At 42.5% G+C, this 21,745-nt stretch overlaps 1 protein-coding gene across 1 annotated transcript in view; it reads left to right on the top strand.

Annotated features, from left to right (window-relative positions):
* Positions 1–2,322: 2,322 nt before the first annotated feature.
* Positions 2,323–21,745, top strand: part of COL21A1 (collagen type XXI alpha 1 chain) — a 189,651-nt gene continuing 170,228 nt past the window's right edge. The window contains exon 1 of the mRNA XM_032771112.2: positions 2,323–2,493. The gene's annotated coding sequence lies outside the window, so the exon portion shown is untranslated. The remainder of the gene's footprint in view (positions 2,494–21,745) is intronic.

The raw sequence follows: 21,745 nt of genomic DNA, 5'->3' as shown, positions 1-21,745 counted from the left end.
ATGTGTTGCCAAGTTGTTAACCCAGGCTGGTAGAAACTAGAAAGTGTGAGTGGCATGTTGCTGGCAGGCTCCTGGAGTCAAAATTGCTCATTCAGGACTCCACAGAACACACACCCTGAGTGCATGACCCGCATGATTGTCTGCTGGTGTCCAGGCTGAGAACCACAGTAGCAGAAAATTTTGAGGCACTCAGAGTTACAGGGCAGGCAGTAACAGAACCTGTCTCGCTGGATTGCATCCCAGAATGTGACACTGTTATAAAGAGGATAGTGATCAATCGTTCTTCATGTCCACTGAAGGTAGGCCAAGCAATAATGGGCTGAATCTATAGCAAGGGATATTTAGGTTAGATATTAGGAAACCTTCTAACTATAGGGGTAGTTGAGTTCTGGAATAGGCTTCAAAAGGAGGTTGTGGAATCTCCATCACTGGAAGTTTTCAGAACAGGTTGGACAAACACCTGTCAGAAATTAGGTTTACTTGGATCTGCCTTAGTGCAGGGGGCTGGACATAAGGACTTTGGAAGGTCCCCACCAGTCTTTCATTTTTATGATTATATTAATGCTGGGAGATCTGCAGTGCTAATTATGTATGACTGGCTCCTAACTTTCCTGAGCAGGTAGGAGTCTCCAGGTGCTTCTGAAAATCCTACAGCCCTCCCCTCCCATACAGCACCTAGTCACCAGGGGACTTGGAGGAGTCACCCACCTTTAACTGCTCAGCTTTTGGGGCACACCTGCTTTTGAAATATTGGGCTAAATTCCCACTCCACCCTCCTCTATTCAACCCCCCCCTTTCCCTCCCTACCTCCAGCCACCCTTCCTGAGGGGAAACTGCCTCTCCCTGGTGGGTGCAATCTGGAAGAATCCCATGCACCGCTACAGGCTGGGGACCAACTGGCTAAGCAGCAGTTCTGCAGAAAAGGACCTGGGGATTACAGTGGATGAGAAGCTAGATATGAGTCAGCAGTGTGTCCTTGTTGCCAAGAAGGCCAACAGAATATTGGGCTGTATTAGTACGAGCACTGCCAGGAGATCGAGGGAAGTCATTATTCCCCTCTATTCGACACTGGTGAAGCCAGTATTGTGTGCAGTTTCGGCCACCCCACTACAGAAGGGATCTGGACAAATTGGAGACAGCCTAGCGGAGAGCAACGAAAATGATTAGAGGGCTGCGGCACATGACCTACAAGGAGAGGCCGAGGGAACTGGGATTATTCAGTCTGCAGAAGAGAAAAGTGACGGGGGATTTGATAGCAGCCTCAACTATCTGTAGGGGGGTTCCAAAGAGGATGGAGCTCGGCTGTTCTCAGCAGTGTCAGGTGACAGAACAAGACACAATGGTCTCAAGTTGCAGTGGGGGAGGTCTAGGCTGGATATTAGGAAACACTGTTTCATTAGGAGGGTGGTGAAGCACTGGAATAGGTTACCTAGGGAGGTGGTGGAATCTCAATCCTTAATGGTTTTTAAGGCCCAGCTTCACAAAAACATCAGGGATGATTTTGTTGGCGTTGGTCCTGCTTTGAGCAGGGGTTGGACTAGATGACATCCTAAGGTCTCTTCCAACCCTAAGTGTCTCTGACAGGGTTGACAGCACAGGGGCTTGCCAGACCCCTAGATGGAGGCTCAGGCTCTGCTTCCTGGAAGCGGCGGCCGGGACTCCTGCCCTACCATGCTCAGAGCAACCTCCTCCCCCCAGCCCTGCACCTGGCTGAGCGGATGCGGTGTGAGCCACGTGCCGAGCGGCTGCTGGTCTCCGACGCAGAGCCCACTGCGGCTATAGCAACCAGCCTCTCGCCTCCTGGGGCCAAGTCCCTCCCCTGAGGGTGGGGGGCTTCAGGGGCCAGCTGGTGCCTGGACAGCGGCTCAGCACGCGGCTATTTGAGGTTCTGGCTGCGGTACCTGGCGGCTCGGGCTGGGGACCGGGGCTAGGGGCCGGGCCAGCCTGGCGAGCTGCAGCTTGGCTGGGCGCGGGGAAGGGCTGCAGTACCCCAGGGCCGGGGTCCCGCCGGTCACAGGTCGCTAGAGCCGGCTCCGACGCGGCTTGATCTAGGGCGCGGCACGCGCAGCCCCACGCGGCGCGGCCGCCCAAAGCCCCGGCACGCATCCTCCTCCTCCAGCCCCACAGCGAGGGGGCTCTCGCCTCTTGGGCACTGCGGGGGGGCGGAGCATGGGCGATAAGAACACCCCCGCCCTACCTCTAACCAATCATCTCCTTGGGCTGGGGGCGCACGGGGGGATCTTATCTCCCACGCTCCGCCCCGCGCCCTGGGGCCGAGTAAAACAGCTGCTGGGCTGGGCTGGCGAGGATGAGACCCGCAGGACGGGCTGCTGCTGCTGCTGCATGAGACGGGGCGGGGACGTGAGAGGCAGGCTCAAGCCGAGAGCACTTCGGGTCAGGCTGCTCCATTGCTGCCCACTGCACCTCTTGGTAGGAGAGGTGCCTATCGGTGCTCAGCAAGCCCCTGCCGTCCGCCTCTGCTGCGCAAACCAGGTACGCGCCCAGACTGGCTCCAGCTGGCAAAAGCGATTTCGCAGGTAGTTATTGAGGAGCTGTAGACACAATGTCCCAGCCCCTGCGTTTGCTTTCTGTTCATGCATTGCTCGCTGCTCCTTCCAGGCGGGGGGCACCAGCGGCAGTGATCGCATGGGAAGGGAGCTGGCTGGTTGGGTACGGGCTCCGCGGTGGCCTTTGCTGAAACTCCGCTCGTAGACTGGGCACATGCTGAGGTACTGGGTGAGGTAGGGAGCTGTCTTTCACGGCCTCAGTGCACCCTCACCCCATAGGGTCCAGCCGTGCTGCCCTTGTTCAGTCAGTAGGGAGGGAAGCAATTCTGAAGCCAGTGGACGTTTTGCCTGAGTTACTAAGGGCTGCAGGGATTTGGGTTATGAACTGATGACATGAACTGGGGTGATACTTGAAGCACAGGGGAGCAGTCCTCCCTGTGTATCCTTTAGTTTCATTCAGAGGAGAGAGCTAGTGGGGGGAGCTTGTCTTTGAATGGCAGGTGCAGATTTCAGGACTGGCCTAAAATCTGTGAATTATAACAAACTTTTAAAACATGCAGCTAGTTTTCCTCTAGTGAAGAGCCTGCCTAGAGGAGTGGGGAGTGGAATAACCTTGGCAAACTACAAGTGCAAATCTTATATAATCTATGCATTTAACAAAACAGAAATGGGACTGGAATGTGTTACTGATGGATTTTTCACTAGCCATAGTGTTTACAAGTGCACTAGGTTGTACAAGCTTGACTTCATGGCTCAGTTTATTTGCACAAGATTATATGATCGATATAGCATCATAACTCTTTATTCTCATAGTTATTTTTTCTTGTGTTATAGTTGGAAAAACAAGCCACCCCTTTTGTGTAAATTTGCAATTAAAACTTGTTTGGTAGCTAGCTTCTTAGTACAGGAATACTGGAATTTTAATAATAAATAATATAGTTACAGTATCATTAGCAATTCACATTCTCAAAGCACTGTGCAATGTATTTATAGCACAGGTTATTTTAGTTTTATAATTCTGCAAATCACTTGGTATGACAATTCCACTCTGTGGGCCATCTCTAATAGTTATTATTATTTATATGGCTATATATATTCAGTGTAAGAAAGGTTATCAAAGTTTAGCCTTCAGTTACTTCATTTTTTATGCCAGTTTCTGTGATGCATGTATAATTTTAGAGAAGAGGAGAAATCACAACTACCAAAGCTAGAACCATACCTATTGTAATGTGCTAGTACTGATACCAACAGTTCAAAGGAAATGTTTCTAAGGGCATGTCTACACTTGCCATTTAAAGTGGAAAAAGTCCCTTTTTTGTGCAAAAAACTTGGGAGCGTCTACACTTGCCAATGACTTTTTGCAGAGAAACTCAGAAGTTCCATTGCAAAAAGAAAGCCACCTCTATGAGAGGCGTACAGCTCTTGCCGGTGATGCTTTTGCGGTGATGTGCAAGTGAAGACACGTTCTAAGTAAACATAAGACTTACCACACTGGATCAGATATGTAGTTTGTTCAGTCCAATAATCTATTTCAAACAGTGGCAAATAATGGATTCTTCAGAAGAAGGTGTAATAAAGCCTGCAATAAACAATTATAGAATAACATACTAATAGGGACATTTTTTTTCACCATGGCTGTAGATTGAAAATAAGTCTTCTCTCTACAAACCAGTGATACATATATGTGGTGCTTTAGAAGGGTCAGTTTCACAAAGCTGAAAACAATTATGAGCCAAATCTATTGGGTAAAAGAAGTTAAACAGAAAAATGTGAATGATAATTGGGAATTGTTTAAGAACATTTTACTAGACTCAAAAAAAGTTGCAGTCCCACAGTGGAGAAACAAGGGTGCACTGATTAAAAAACAATTTCTTGGTTACAGTGGAAGTGAAGGCATCTATAAAAATAATTTTTATAATATAGATATAAACATATGGAAAAAATGAATGTTTACAGCAATAGAATATAAATCAGAAACTAGGAATTGTAGAAAATTGGTAAGGGAAGCTAAACAACACAATCAGAAGAGTTAAGGACAGTAAAGAATTTTAAAAATATGTTAGGAACAAAAGGAATCCTAACAAAAGTATTGGTCGATTACTAGATGGAAATGGTTGAATTGTCAATAATGCAGGAAAGGCAGAAGGGTTCAGTAAATATTTCTGTTCTATATTTGGGGGGAATACAGCCGTTTCCATTCCAATAGTAAGTTGGGAGGATGTTAAAGTTACTGTTGTTAGACATTTTAAAATTAACAGATCCGGGTAACTTGCATCTAAGAGTTCTAAAAGAGCTAACTGAGGAACTCACTGGACCAGGAATATTGATTTTCTGGAACTCTAGAAATATTTAAAAAGGGTAAACAGAACAACCTGGGTAAATATAGATCTGTCAGTCTGACATCCATCCTGCGCAAAATAATGGAATGGCTGATATGGGCCTTGATTAATAAATAATTAAAGGACGGTAATATAATTAATGCCAATCAACATGGATTTATGGAAAATAAATCCTGCCAAACTAATTTGATTTTTTTATGAGATTACACATGTGGTTAATAAAGAAGGTAAGACTAGATAGTCACAGTGGCCCCTTCTGGCCTGTTAGTCTATAAATCTTCACTGAGCTGTCCAGTGATGCCCACATGTTTTTCCTGAGCTGTTAATTTAGAACCCAGATAATTTAGAGCCCAGTAAGGTATATGAGCAGTTCAAATTACTCCTCCTAAAGTTCACTGCCTTGCATTTGACCACATTGATTTTAATCTGCCATCATATTACCCATTCATCTTGTTTTAAGTTTTGCTGAAGCACCTCATAGTTTTAAACAGAAAGATTAATTAATTTTATGGATTAAGGATGACATTCCTTTGACTTGGATAAAGTTCCAGTATTTGGACTCTATGAGGGTGGAGTGCAGAGAACCGGGGAGGTGAAATCCACCACCTAGCCCAGGGTCAGAGTTGCGGGGCAGCCTGCTGTACAGCCCAAATGGGGCTTAAGTGGCGTAGATGGACTTGCATGGCCATCTGTACCACAGATTAATTTCTCTCTTTAAATCAGATATGGTTGTACGTCCTCATTGCTACTCATCCAAAGTAAAGCCTGGATGTGAAAAAGATCATTTAAGTAGATTACTGTGCTGTGACAGTAGTATGTTGCTGTGTCAAATGGAAAGTTCAAGTTTTGGAGTTTATTTGCAACACTCGTCCATGAGTGGGAGAATAGACTGATTCCTGACTGACTTCTAAATGATACTGCATGGAACTGGGCTGATGATAGCACTGAGCAATATACTGTAGAGAACAAAATTGCATTGCCAGGGGCATGGACAAAATGACCTAATAGATGGAAAAGACCTCTAATTTCTGTGATACTGGAGTTCTGTGAGATGTACAAAGGAAACTTTTTTCTTCCATTAATCTGTATAGCAATTGGCTTAAAGTAATGCTGCTTTGTTTAGTTTTCCAGGGTTGTTGCAAGCAGATAGAAACCAGGGAGGTGAGGAGTGTTGGTGGTACTGAGTAGTGAAATGAATAGAAATAAAGCATTATAAAGCAAATAGATGTCAACTTTCTAGTATTTTATGCAGTGTAAATCATTCCAGTGAAGGATAAGATGATTTATCTCTTTTTCAATGTGTGTTATACTGTAATGAAACGAGTTCTTAAATGGTGGTGTAAAAAATAAAAAAAATTTTTTGGCATTGGAGTTGACTGGCATGAAAACATAAATCCACTATAATTTACAACAGACATAGAATGCAGGGAAACTTGTTTTGAAATTATCTCTGTGGTCTCATGAAAAGTAAAACTTTTAACTCATATTAATGAGACTTTTATTTTAGAGGATTACTTTGAATTCATTATCAGTTCAAAGTAAACCCTTTTAAGTGAGCGTCACATTACTATCTAGAAAATTTATATTTCTGCATTACATCAGTATTTTGTTTGGTTAGAAAGTCCTTTATACTTGAGGTTCTGAGTATCCATGAGATTATTATTTGGTAGTGGCAGTGCCTGGAGGTCAGGGTCCCATTGCACTAGACACTATAAACATAACATAGGGATAGTCCTTGCTTCCCTTTCCATGTTTTAATCTGGCAGTTGAGATGTGTTGGAATGTGTTTGTCTGAGGACAGGACATTCTCATTAGAGGGTCTGGGACTCTGCAATATAATACATATTCCATGGGCTGCCAGAATCTAAGTTTATCAACTTTCAGAACATTATACAGGTTAATTTGGAGGGGGAAGGTTGAATTGTTGGAGTGGGCAGAGTCCCAGTTTTTGTGGGTGGATTTTCCTTTAGTGTTGATATTTGGTAAATTTGTAGTATTTGTATATGTTTTAAAGATTATTTACAAGACCCAGATCACAGGCTAAGTACATTTTATTAGTTGAAATAAATACATACAATGTTTGGTTTGCATTTTCCAAACTATCTTTGTATACTTTTTTTTTCTTCTCTTCCTTTTATATAATAACCCTTTAGAATTGTGGTAATGATAAAACATGTTCTTTCTTGCTTGACCACAGTTATACCCTACATCAACAATAGCTTAAAAAAATTGAACTCCAACTTAAAAATAAGCCAACAATTTTTAAAGCATACCTTTATGTATTTTCCAAAATATCTTTTTAACAATCTGTACTTTTTTTCATGAAACGGAGTCAATGATTTTCCAAAAATTTAATCTCTGGTGTCCACAATTGCAGCATTTTTGCTCTGTACTTTTCAAATGTATATATGAAAGTGGGTTGACAGAGGAGATAAATACTGTTTCTGTGGCTATTACTTGCAAAACACAGAATTATCAATTTGTTACTGGACAGCTGATATATCTTCATAACAACCACACCAGAGTACATAAGGCCTGTTCCTGTGCTAAGGAACCACATCTCCTATTAACCTCAGTAGAAGTTGCAAAACCTCAGCACCATAGGCATAGTTAGACTTCTATATTTGGGAGGAGCAGGTGGGGCGGTTCCAGTGAGGCCAACTTTGTGGGAGAAATTTCCCAGTGTGGGGGAATTCTGTGCCTTTCCCCATTTCAGATGGGGCGGAGGGGGGCGACATTAATTGTGATTCCAGGGGCTACTTAGGCAACTGAAAACTCTAGTGTTTTTGTATATAACAACTTAGAACGATCTGACAGGAGTATTGTATCTAATTTCTATATCAAGAAAGAATAAATAAATAAATAATAGCTCTAATACAAGACATGTTAATACAAGAACAAGATGTTCTGACATCTTGTGGCAAGTCACTTATAGGACACTGGTTAGGTTTAAAATTGTAACGTATATTCTTACTCAGATACTCTTCCTAAAGTCAGAAGGGACCATCATGATCATCTAATCTGTCCTCCTGTACATTGCAGGCCACAGAACCTACTCGCTCCTGTAATAGACCCCTAGCCTCTGGTTAAGTTACTGAAGTCCTCAAATTATGGCTTAAAGACTGGAAGTTATGGAGAATTCATCATTTACACTAGTTTAAACCTGCAAGTGGCCCCATACTGCAGAGGAAGGTGAAACCCCTGCTCCCCTGGTTTCAGACATTCTGAACCGGAGAAAAAATTCCTTCCTGACCCCAAATATAGTGATCAATTAGACCCTGAGCTTGTGGGAAAGACCCATCAGCCAGATACTTGGGAAATAATTCACTGTACTAACTCAAAGTCCACCCCATCTAGTGTCTCATCTCCAGCTGTTGGGGGATTTTTGCTACTGGCAGTTGTCAATGGGCCACATGCCACTGTAGGCAGTCCTGTCATACTATCCTCTCCATAAATGTATCAAACTCAGTCTTGAAGCCAGTTAGGTTTTTTGCCCCCACTGCTCTCCCTGGAAGGCTATTCCAGAACTTTACTCCTCCGCTGGCTAGAAACATTTGCCTAATTTCAAGCCTAAACTTGTCGATGGCCAGTTTACATCCATTTGTTCTAGGGTCCACATTGAAGCTGAACTTAAATAACTCCTCTCCCTCCCTGGTATTTATTCCTCTGATGTATTTAAAGAGTGCAATCATCTCCCCTCAGCCTTCTGTTGGTTAGACTAAACAAGCCAAACTCTTTGAGTCTCTTCTCATAAGATAGATTTTTCCATTCCTCAGATCATCCTAGTAGCCCTTCTCTGCTCCAGTTTGAATTCATCTTTGTTAAACATGGGGGACCAGAATTGCGCACACTATTCCAGATGAGGTGTCACCAGTGCTTTGTATAATAGTATTAACACATCCCTGTCTACTGGAAATACCTCGCCTGATACATCCTAGGACTGCATTAGCCTTTTTCACAGCCGCATCACATTGATGGCTCACAGTCATCTTGTGATCAACCAACACACCCAGGTCTTTTCTCCTCCACTTTCACTTGCAACTGATATGTCCCCGTTTTATACCAGAAATCTTGTTAGTCCCTAAATGCATGACTTTGCACTATTAAATATCATCCCATTTCTATTACTCCAGTTTACAGGGTCATCCAGATCTTCTTGTCTGGTATTCCAGTCCCCGGTATTAGCAATACCTCCCAACTTTGTGTAATCTGCAAATTTTATTAGCATACTTTGTTTTTTGGTGCCAAGGTCAGTAGTAAAAATGTTAAATGGATTGGTCCCAAGAGTGATCTCTGAGGAACTCCATTAGTAACCTCCCTCTAGCCTGATAGCTCACCTTTCAGTATGAACTTTTGTAGTCTTCCTTTAACCAGTTCCTTATCCACCTTTCAGTTCTGATATTAATCCCCATCTTCTACAATTTAACTAATAGTTTCTCATGTGGAACTGTGTCAAATGCCTTTTTGAAATCTACTGCATTCCCTTTGTCTAAAAAATAAGTTATCTTCTCAAAGAAAGATATTAGTAACTTTGTTACCATCTCTTGAATACAACAATTGAAACATCTGTAGAAAAATCTATAATTACTTTCTGTCATTTACTACTTACTTTTTTAAGTTCACTAAACTTTAGGAAACATCCTAGCAGCCATTTCTTATCTTAATCACCTGTTAGTCACTCTGTTTATAAACAAAAATCTGACTCCTTGCCTCAGGGGCACAAGCTGGAAGCAGCATATCTCTTGTCTCCTCTGCAGAGCATATTGCATTATTGCACACTTAGGCTGCCTGCCTGATGCGTGCAGTCTGGGGCACAGTGCCCTCCCATGCCCCTCCCCAACTCCTCCATGCTCAGCACTTCCTAAGATTAATTTCCAAGTTCCATACCGTCTGCAATTTCTGATGAAGAGAGATCAGGACTTCACTTCATATTTCTGAAAAGTAGACAGTAGGATTTGTTAAAATGTAAAATAGTCCGGACCATCTTTAAGTTTTGCATGTATAGCCCTCTGCCTAGTTGAACTGCACAGAAAAACTGCATACAGTTTTACCATACTAGGAATGATGGCAGGGATCTTGACCACACATTACCAGGATTCCTTAGACAAGCCCTACAGGTGGCTAGTATAACAATGACACACATACTTTGGATAAGATGCAGCAAGTGTTTGCTTTGTTTTAAACCAACCAATTTTTTAAAAAAGTTTATATAAATGTTCAAATACACAGCAAATCTAGCAACTTCTCTAGTAATTTTCTTTCCACACAGTCCTTTTATGCCAAATGCCCTGGAACTTTCTGGATCATTTTCCTGTAGCCTCTGGCCTGAACTCTGATTGATTCTGTTTCATAAAGTTCTAAGTGGAGCTGTTTGGATAATGACAACCCTCTTACTAATTACAACCACACTCAACAGTTCCATCTTACTTGCACTCAAGAGAAGAACCTGAAATTTCCCCTTTCCCATCAGAAGTAGAGAAAACGGAATTATAACTTCAGTAAAAAAAGAGAGAGAAAGAAGAAAATGGAATTTAAAATATGAGCACATTGTAATATTTGAAATCAAAGAGTTATACATCTGTATAGTAACCCAAATAATAGGTGGGTAACCTGTACTACACCTGAATTAAACAAAGATAAAATAGAATTTAAGGGATGAAGGCTGGCAGAGTGGACAGAGCCCTAGGTTTGAATTTCAGAGAGATGGGTTTATTTTCCAGCTGTGCTACCTACAGACTTTCAAATATTGCAAGAAAAAAGCACTTAATGGCAAATATCATTTCCAGATGACAGAATTTAAACTCAAGACAGGAAAAGTGAAATCCATTGCTATAGATAAACCAGAACTCTCATTTGTTCAGGCAATAGCTTCAGGAGATAGATTTGAGTCTTAAGTTAGGCTTCTGATTTTTAAAATTTTGGCCTCAATTGTAGTGAGATAGACAGTAACAGAGACAGATTGCTTGCTGACTTGGGTGACCAGATGTCCTGATTTTATAGGGACAGACCTGATATTTGGGGCTTTTTCTTATATAGGCTTCTATATTACCCCCCCCCACTCCCAGTCCTGATTTTTCTCACTTGCTGTCTGGTCATCCTATTGCTGACAGAATGTCATCAGAAAAAAGTAGGCTTCATTATTACACAACTACAAAATTGGGAATAAGTGGCTGGGTACTACTGAGAAGTGTTTGTGGGTTAGAGTGGATCACAAATTGCATATGAGTCAACAATTTGCAATTGCAAAAAAGGCTAGTATCATTCTGGGGTGTATTAATAGGAGTGTTGTACATAAGACATGGGAGATAATTGTCCCACTCTGCCCAGCACTGGTGAGGCCGTAGCTGGAGTACTGTGTCCAGTTCTGGGTGCCGCACTTTAGGAATGATATGAACAAATTGGAGGAAAGGCCAGAAGAAAGCAACAAAAATGATAAAATGTTTTAGAAACCCTGAGATACATGGAAAGGATTAAAAAAAGGGTATGTTTAGTCTTGAGAAAAGAAGACTTAGAGGGGACCTGGTAACAGTATTCAAATAAGTTAATGGCTGTTATAAAGAGGACTGTGATCAATTGTTCTCCATGTTATCTAAAGGTAAGACAAGAAATAATGGGCTTACTTTGAAGCAAAGGAGATTTAGGTTACATATTAGGAAAATCTTTCTAACTGTAAAGGCATTTAAGCATTGAATAGGTTTCCAGGGAAGGTTGTGAAATCCTCATCATTGGAGGTTTTAAAGGCAGGTTGGACAAATACCTGTCAGGAATGGCCTAAGTTTACGTGGTCTTGCCTCAGTGCAGAGGGCTCGACTTCTCGAGGTCCCTGCTAGCCCGACATATCTATGACTCCGTGATTCAGAAAATGAAAGGTATGTACTTCTGCACCAGTGAAACAGGAGCTACTTATATATCATCTTATCTTTAAAAAAAACAAAACAAAAACAAAAACGGTGTCTTGAGGAACTAGGTACTTACTTGAAAGCAGAACTGGAAGAGAGAAAGCGAGATACGCCAGAAGACTCTTTTGGAATTTGTATGAAAGAAGAATGGACAAAAAGTCATACTGGAAGCCAAAGTGAAGAAGGTTGAAGATGCTGATACATAGCAAATCAAGAGAACAAGAAGCGGAAGAATAAAAAGAGTGCTTAAAAAGACTCAGTAAGATACAGGAAACATTTGATGGATTTCCAGAAGAGAAAAATAAAAGGTATATATGTAGAGACCTGCGAGTGAAGTGCTCAACCTAACTGAAAGGGAGTTTTTCTTGACTTTCAGTGGGAATTGGGCACCTAACTCATATTTGTGTCTTTAAAATTCTCCCCTTTGAGAACAAGTAAGGACCCAGTGGCAAAAATGGACACAGAAAAAAATTAAAACAGCTGTTGGGGAAGCACTGGCTGTGGGTTGACAGTACAACAGAGAATAGGCAGAACCAGGAAGAAGAAAACATCCTAGTTCAGTGTCACTTAAAGACACCAGAGGAAACAAACAAACAAAAATCCAACCCCGTTCTTCATGTGATAAAGTTGCTCAAACCACCAGAAATCATAGAACTCTGTTGATAGTAAAATGTCTCCAAATCACTGCAGTCCACTAATAACTAGGACCCTACTAATTTCACAGCCATGAAAAACGTGTTACGGACCATGAAATAATCCCTTCCCTGTGAAATCTGCTGTCACCGAAATCTAGTTCAGCCAGGGTGGGGAGGGGAAAGACTTGTTCTTCCCCGGCAGGGCTGTTATGCGGGGAGATTAGACCCAACTCCACAGTCAGCACAGAAGTGAGGGTGGTACGTCCTCACTTCTGTGACGTACCACCCTCACTTCTGTGCTGCAGCAGCCCCAGAGCTGGACTTGGGGCTTCTGCCCTCCCTGCTCCCCCGTGGCTCCCGCCGAGGCTTGGGGCTTCTCCCCCCCAACCCAGTGGCCTCTTGCGTGGGTTTGGGGGATGCAGGCTCGGGGCTTCCATCCCCTGTGGCTCGTGCCTGGGGTCTGGGCTTCTGCCCCCTTCAACAGCTCCTGATGGAGCTTAAGGCTTCTACCCCAGGCTCCTGGCAGGGCAGGGGCACTTGGGCTCAAGGCTTCTGCCCTCACTCCCAGTGGCTCCTGCCCAGGCTTGGGGCTTCCACCCTCTCTTCCCCCAATGGGGAGTGTGGGAGGGGGCTCAGGGATGGGGCAGAGGGTTGGGATGATGGGAGTGGGGGGGTAAGGGCTTCGGCTGGGGACACGGGCTCTGGGGTGGGGCCAGGGATGAGGAGTTTGAGGTCCAGGCTGCCCCGGGGATATAGTAGGTAGAGAGGAGTCCCCCCAGTTCTCTTTCCCTGCAGCAGCACCTGGGCTGGGGAGGAGAAGTGCCTCTCCTCGCCACGGCAGCTCTTGGGTTAGGGCCACAGGATAGGCACCTCTCCCCCAGCTGTTGTGGGGCTGGGTTGGGGCCAGGGGAGTGGCGCCTCTCCCCCTGGCCACGGCAGGTCCAGGCTGCAGCTATGTTGGGGAGGGAGGCATCTTTCCCCACCACAGCAGGTCCGGAGCTGGGGGAGAGGCATTTCTCTGCACTGCAGCCCTGAGTGCCTGTGTGGCACATAATAGAGGGAACTTAGCTTACTTAGAGGGAACTTAGCTTATAATACCACAGCACCTTTAAATTTTAGATGTAAACATCTGAAATAGTGAAATTGACCAATTTAAAAACCCTCTGGTAGTGAAATTGTCCGAAGTAGACTCTGAATTGGTAGGGCCTTACTAATAACCTGTGAAAACCAGATCCCTGTATAATAATTTAAGATGAATGGATAAGGAACCTCTTGCTTTTGACTATTGCAAGGAAAAACATCTGAAAATTTTTTGCTAATTTACTTTTATAAGAACCAAACAATAGAGTTTTATGTTTTAGTCCATGGTGACTTTGTAAAGAATAGATAGAGGAATGCAGTTGTGTTTCTCTTTGCTGCCTGTCACCTTTATTGTGAATCTACTTACTGTGAAGAGGGGGTCCTATGGTTATGGAGTACTCAAGACTCTCCTTCTGAAATGAAGGTTAGCAACATCTTCTGGGAGAGTGGGAAGCTAAGACCCAGATTTCCTTAATGGGGGGAAGGGACAGCTGCACCAAATTTTCAGAATCACAGGGCTGTGTCCTAGGAAGGCTTCTTATACTAAGAAAACACCTACTCTCCATTTCCTGAGAAATTACTGCAAATATATACACATCTTTTGTTAGCACATTTTTGTATTTTGACCTTGGCTAAATAGGCAGCCCAGAGGAATTGGGGGCCTCTGTTTACTTTGGGTTGGTCTCTAAATATGTAAGGCATCTTTCCTCAAAAGAGGGGTTTTCCTCTATAATTAAGTAAAATCTTCTGTTTGCGAGGAGGACTTTTGGAACTGGGGCCAGGCATTAGTGCAAATGCTGTTAGAGAAAGCTGCAGGCTACTGGTGCAGATAAATACATAGCAACCTGTACCTGTGTGTGTGCATGGATTTATCTTTGATGAAACAGTATAATGATAAGCATGGCTGGCTCTACAGTTTTCGCTGCCCCAAGCAGTGCGCTGAATTGCCGCCACAGGCGGCGGGGGCAGTCCCTCTGCCCTTAAGGCGACAGGTGCGTTTCCGCAGCGGCGGCAATTCGGCGGCAGCTTCTATGTTTAGCTGAAGCCTCTCCGGACAGCTAAACATGGAAGTTGATGCCGAATTGCCGCCACTGTGGAAACATGCCTGCCGCCCTAAGGGCACAGGGACTGCTCCCCCTGCCTGCGGCGGCAGTTTGGCACACTGCTTGGAGGCAAAACAACAGGGACTGCCAGCCCTTGCAGATTGCCTCCCCAAGCACCAGCTTGGAATGCTGGTGCCTGGAGCCGGCCCTGGTGATGAGTTGTCCATGTTTCATTTCAGTGCACCTGGCTGTAGCCAGAAAAAAGGTGCCACTCTGCCCTGTAGCTGTCCAATAGATGTTCTGGGGAAATTCTGGTCCAAAAAATTAAAAATTTTGCACACAATATTTTAAAATTCTGCAAAATTCTGCATTTTTTGTCAAAATAATGCAATATAATCCAGCTGGTTTCAATTATTTTGGTAATTTATTTAAATTACAATACAGTGGATAGAGAATACGAGTGGGGAGCATTAGAGGAAATCATCAAACCCCCTCTGCCTTATAGTAATGTAGCTAGTATTGGCTCTTTACTTCTAATGATTAATTATCAAATATATGCAGCCATATGCTCAGTGTTACATCATAAGCAACTGAAGAGCAAGTAAGGGCAGGGGACTCAAACTCAGAATTTATACTGGTTACTGAACATCTCCCAGTAGGTAAGTAGCAAACAGTTCCTGGAGCACATTTTGATAGGAAATTTTTTTAATAAGGCCACACTGTCCTTTACAATAAGGCTCCTTTACAGCACTCTGGCAACGTAAAGGAGCCTTAAAAGTTTTACCCCTGTTTTATACCTGGGGGAATTCACTAAGTAGGCAGGCTGCTACATGCTCCTCTGCCAGACAGAACAGAGCCTGCCCTATGCCTACCTCTTCAGAAATACCCCAAAGTCCTGCTCCTCCACTCTGAGCATGCTGCAATAGTGAGTGAGAGAGACAGTCTCTCTCTCTCTCTCTCTCTCTCCTCTGGGTGCCCAAACCAACCTCTCGGCACTGCCAGGAAATGGGTGCATGACTGCTCTTGCTGCTTCTCCATCAGAAGTCATTTTTCTGCAGGTAAGCAAAGAAATCGGGGGGGCCATGAATTCTGTGGACACACAGAATTCCCTCTGGAGTCAAGAGAGCTGGATGACGTATAGTCCCTTTAAAAAGTCCCAGTGCTATGCACACAACCAGAGTCTGGGTACCCCTCAAAACTTCAACCATGTACAGTTCTGGACTTTTTTTGCAGCATGTCTAGGTGGGCAGATAAATCTTTGAAAAGAGACATTTTTTGCTCCCACAGAAGAGTAGGTACATACAAGCTGCACTGTACATAGATGTAAGATTCTTTTGAAAAGTTGGAACTCTCCCCATCAGTTTACAAATATTCTCCTCATCCTGAAATCCTGCCCAGAAAATAAAAAGGGTTGGAAGCTGTGGACTGGAGATTGTAGGAAAATAGTGTCATGTCCCACTAAGTAACAATGAAATACCGTTCAAATATCAGTGCTGAAAAGAAAATGGTCCTTTTAAGAAAATAGCTATTTTAAGTCATGGATCTTAAATAAGAACTTAATATAAGAATAGCCATACTGGGTCAGACCAATGGTCCATCTTGCCCAGTATCCTGTCTTCCAACAGTGGCCAATGCCAGATGCTTCAAAGGGAATGGACAGAACAGGGCGATCATCAAGTGATCTATCCCTTGTTGTCCAGATACAGCATCTGGCAGTCAGAGGCTTAAGGACACCTAGAGCATGAGGTTGCATCCCTGATCATCTTGGGTAATACCATTGATGGACTATTTTCCATGAATTTATCTAATTCTTTTTTGCATACAATTATAGTTTTGGCCTTCACAACATCCTCTGGCAACGAGTTCCACAGATTGACTGTGTGCAGTATGAAGAAATACTTCCCTTTGTTTTAAACCTGATGCCTATTAATTTCATTGAGTGACTGCTGGTTCTTGTTTTATGTGAAGGTAAAAATAACACTTGTTCACTTTCTCCACACCAGTCATGTTTTTATAGACCTCTGTCATATCCCCCTTCAGTCGTCTCTTGTCGTCTCTTGTCAGTCTGTCTTTTTAATCTCTCCTCATATGGACGCTGATCCTGACCCTTAATCGTTTTTGTTGCTCTTCTCTGTACCTTGTTCAATTCTAATATAGCATTTTTGAGATGGGATGACAAGAACTGCATGCAGTATTTAAGGTGTGGGTGTACCAGGAATTAATGTATTGTTGTTATTACATTTATTGTTTTATTTATTAATGGTTCCTGACATTCTGTGCGCTTTTTTGACTGCTGGTGCAGATTGAGTGGATATTTTCAGAGAACTGTCCACAATGACTCCAAGATCTCTTTCCTGAATGGCAATTGCTAATTTAGATTCCATCGTTTTCTATATATAGTTGGAATTATGTTTTCCAATGTGCATTACTTTGCATTTATCAATATTGAATTTCCTCTGCCGTTTTGTTGCCCAGTCAGCCAGTTTAGTGGAGATCCCTTTGTAACTCCTTGCAGTCTGCTTTGGACTTAACTATCTGAGTAGTTTTGTATCATCTTCAAATGTTGCCACTTCATTGTTTACCCTTTTTTTCAGATCATTTATGAATATGTTGAACAGCACTGGTCCCAGTACAGATACCGGGGGGACACCACTATTTCCCTCTCTCCATTCTGAAAAAATGACTATTCCTACCCTTTGTTTCCTGTCTTTTAACCATGTTTCATGAGAGGACCTTCCCTCTCATCCTATGACTACTTAGTTTGCTTAAGAGCCTGTGATGAGGGACCTTGTGAAAAGCTTTCTGAAGGTCTAAGTGTGGAATAGCCATTGGATCACCCTTGTCCACATGTTTGCTGACTCCCTCAAAAAATTCTGATAGATTGGTGAGACATGATCTCTCTTTAGAAAAGCTGTGTTTACTCTTCCCAAACAAATCGTGTTCATCTATGTGTCTGATAATTTTGGTTTTTACTATAGTTTCAACTAATTTGCCTGGTAACTTTGCTTGAAGTTAGGCTTAGGCTAGGAGTTAGGCTTGAAGTTAGGCTTAGGGAGTCGACCTAAGATATGCACCTTCAGCTATGCAACTAGGGTAGCTGAAGTCGGCATATCTTCGGTCGATTTCCCTGGCCGTGAGGACAGCGGCGATTCGACCAATGCAGCTTCCCTGTCGATTCCGCTTCCGCCTCTCACTGCGGTGGAGTTCCAGAATCGACGGCAGAGCTAACGGAGATCGATTTTATCGCGTTTACACTAGACGTGATAAATAAATCCCCAATAGATAGATCACTACCCACCAATTCAGCGAGTAGTATAGACATACCCTTACTGACCTGTAATTGCCAGGATCACCCTTGGAGCCTTTTTAAAAAATTGACATCATGTTAACTATTCTCCAGTCAGCTGGTACACAGGCTGATTTAAGTGATAGGTTACACCACAGTTAGTAGTTCTGCAACTTCATATCTGCGTTTTGTCAGAACTCTTTAGCACCTAAATCATCACGTGGCCTCACTGATTGTTTGGCAAGCTTCTAATGTACTTAAACATTTTTTGCTGTTAGTTTTTATTTCTTTTGGTAGTTAATCTTCAAATTCCTTTTTGGCCTGTCTAAATGTACTTTTACACTTGACTTGCTAGAGTTCATGATTCTTTCTATTTTTCTCAGTAGGATCTGATACCAAGCAGTTCAGCTATTTTCACCTTTTGGACTAGATCCTATGCTGTATTTAGGACTAAATCAAGAATTGCTTCTCCCCTTATGGGTTGTAGCAGTAGCTGCTCCGAGAACGGTCAATGATGGTGTCTAGAAACTTTATTTCTGCATCCCATCCTCAGGTGACATTTATGAGAATAGTTGTTAAATCCCCCATTATTATTGAGTTTTCTATTTTTGTAGCCTTTCTAATCTCCCTGAGCATTTCACAGTCACCATCATCGTCATGGTCAGGTGGTTGGTATTATATTTCTATTGCTATACTCTTATTATTCAGGCATGGAATTTCTATCCACAGAGATTCTATGATACAGTTAGATTCATTTAAGATGTTTGCTATATTTGATTCTATGCTTTCTTTCACATATAGGTCCACTCCCCCACTTGCACGACCAATTTTGTCATTCCTATATATTTTATACTCTGGTCTTACAGTGTCCCATTGGTTGTCATCATTCCACCAAGGTTCTGTGATGCCTGTTATATCAATATCCTCATTTAATACCAGGCACTCAAGTTCATCTATCTTCGCATTTAGACTTCTAGAATTTTTGTACAAGCACTTATAAAATTTGGCCTGTAATTGAATGGGACTCTTTTTCATTTGACTATTTCTCTTCAGTTTCTACTTGTACTTTATCAATTTCTATCTCTCCTCTTTAATAAGATACAGAATCTTGTTTAATAGATTCCCCCCCTTGAGATATCTCTGTACAAACTATATGCTCTTCCACACCTGCCCTTGGTTTAAAAACTCCCCTACAACCTATTTAATTTTACATGCCTGAAATCTGGTCATATTTTGGTTTAGGTGGAGCCCATCCTTCCTTTATATAGTCTCCTCCTTTCACAAAAGTTTCCACAGTTCCTAATAAAGTTAAAACCCTCCTCCCTAGACCATCATCTCATCCACGCATCGAAATTCTCAGTTCTGCCTATGTAACTTGCTCTGCTTGTGGAACTGGAAGCATTTCAGAGAATGCTACCATGGAGGTCCTGAACTTTAATCTCTTACCTACCAGCCTAAAATTGGCCTCCAGGACCTCTCCCCTACTTTTCCTGTGTCACTGGTACCTCCTTTTACCATGACCACTAGCTCCTTCCCAGCAATGCGCATAAGTCAGTCTAGATATTTTGAGAGATCCATAACCTTCATACCTGGCAGGCAATTCACCATATGGATTCTCCCTGCCATCACAAACCCAGCTATCTGTATATCTAATGATCAAATCCTCCATTACTATTACTATCTTGAAACATCTCTTCTGATTTTTAAAATTCATGGTAAGGTGGGGGGAGATAACTCTAGTACTCTGGAAATGAATAGACCCAGAAATAGATAATTCAGTTGTGTATATTTTTATTGCTGTTTGAAAACCTTCTTAATTATCCTTGAAGATAGTGCCAGTCATTTCAACAATGAAATATTCACGTCTTTTGTGATATAGATGTTATGCTCTTTTTCCAAGGAAGATTGATGTGTTTTAAGTACTATTTTATTTGTAATTTTTCTTTGATGTGTGTTGTGAAAGGATTTTCACTTTTTATGTAGGCATATTTGATATTTGTTTGGTCTTAGCTAATATTAAAGGATATTATAGCAAGACTGTGAATTACTAGAAATATTTCTTTACTGAATAGGATGATCATAAGTCATTGGGTGTTGAGTACTGGTAGCTGGATTACAACTTTTATAAACTAGGATATTTAAAATAGCAACTATTCTTCTATTAGACAGTAAATAGGCAAATCTGCCAACAAAACAGGTATGTTTTAAGAAGGTACTCTTTCATAATAGGAGTATTAATTTTGCTTTTTATTTCATTTATAACATAGCAGATTGGCTTCAGATATATTTATTCTCTCTAGAGGGCAGTGATTCTGTACCTCTAGTAATAGAGTTGTTCCTGTTGTTATACTCTGAGAGCTGAAGACCTGACAACTTGACTTTTTTAAACACATTTAAGGTATTAACTTTTTGTTTAGCTTCAAAGAATACTTTCTAAAAGTTAATTTTAATTTGTTTTTGTCTTACTTAAAAGAATGAAAATATAAAATAATCCCTTTGGATTATGGTATAATTGCTAAATGTCTAAATTCCATCATGCTCAAATGAGTTAATTGTGAACTACAGGGTGTTGTAAACCATACAAAGATTAGTACATATGGCATGAATAGAGAAGATAACACGTGTTAATATAAAGCTAAAAATGACGAACAACTTCAGTCATGTGAGGTTCAATTTCCTGTGGCACTACCAAAGGAATAGTGGAGTGTACAGCAGGCCATATAGTATGTTCTGGATTTCGGTGTTACGCATGAGAGGATGATACATCTGAAGAAGTGAGGTTTTTTTTTTTACCCATGAAAGCTTATGCCCAAATAAATCTGTTACTCTTTAAGGTGCCACCGGACTCCTTGTTGTTTTTATCAGAGAATGACTTAATTCTTTGACACTATACAAAACAATTTTGATTTGATTCATGAAAATTATACAGGTAACTAGTTCTTTGTATAGGATAGTTAGAGCACATGAACAATTTATGAGTTACCATCTAAATCCCAAGAGTGGTAGAATTGTAGTGAACTGTCAGTGTGTCTCTGTGTGTGTGTATGTGTTACTAAATGATTTTAAAATGTACTGTTCAAGTGCTTGTCACTACTGAAGTATTGCCAACCTCAGTGATTAAAAAAGCATGTTAAATACTTTTCCCTCCCCTCAAAATCATGAGATGTGAAAGCCCATCAAATCATGTTTTTTTGACTTACCTCTACTCTTCTGCAATGTGTGTGAGACAATATCAGGATGAAAAATAAATCTAAAATGGCACCTCTCCCTGGCTGCTCAGATGGAAGCTTCCCTTACCCCTTCCTTGTCCTTGTGATCAGGGTCGGCTCCAGGCCCCAGCAGGCCAAGCGCGTGCTTGTGGCGGCATGCTGCTGGGAGCGCTCTGCTGGTCCCACGGCTTCGGTGGACCCTCTGCAGGCACACCTTCGGGAGGTCTACCGGAGCCGCCTGCCACCCTCCCGGCGACCGGCAGAGCGCCCCTCGCGGCATGCCGCTGTGCTTGGGGTGGCGAAATGTCTAGGACCTCCCATGCTTGCGATGTAGGGAGTAGATGGCAGTTCTGCTTACTGTCTTGAATCTCACCCCTCCTTGTTTATTTCCTTTGATTAAAAGAAGGGCTGGATGGTAAATAGTTGAGAACCACTGACTTAAGTAAATGCATCGTGATTAAGCCTAAGATTTTGTCATGGACATTTTTAATAAAAGTCAGTGACAGATCGCGGACAATAAAGAAAAATTCAGGGAAGCCTGTGACCTGTCTGTGACTTTTAGTCAAAAAATATGTGACAAAATGGGGACCTGCAGAGTCCCCATACCACCTGTTGCTGATGGGCAGCTGTGGGGGCCCCTGCTAGCAGCTCCAGAACCCCCACCACCTGTGGGGGCTCAGAGCTCCAGGTTCTCCCCCCATCCCACAGTGGCCAGGATCTGCTTGGCTTGGAGCCCCGTTCCCTTAA

Source organism: Chelonoidis abingdonii, chromosome 3, assembly GCF_003597395.2.
Source record: "Chelonoidis abingdonii isolate Lonesome George chromosome 3, CheloAbing_2.0, whole genome shotgun sequence".
Classification (NCBI taxonomy): domain Eukaryota; kingdom Metazoa; phylum Chordata; order Testudines; family Testudinidae; genus Chelonoidis; species Chelonoidis abingdonii.
This window is presented reverse-complemented; position numbering and strand designations above follow the sequence as displayed.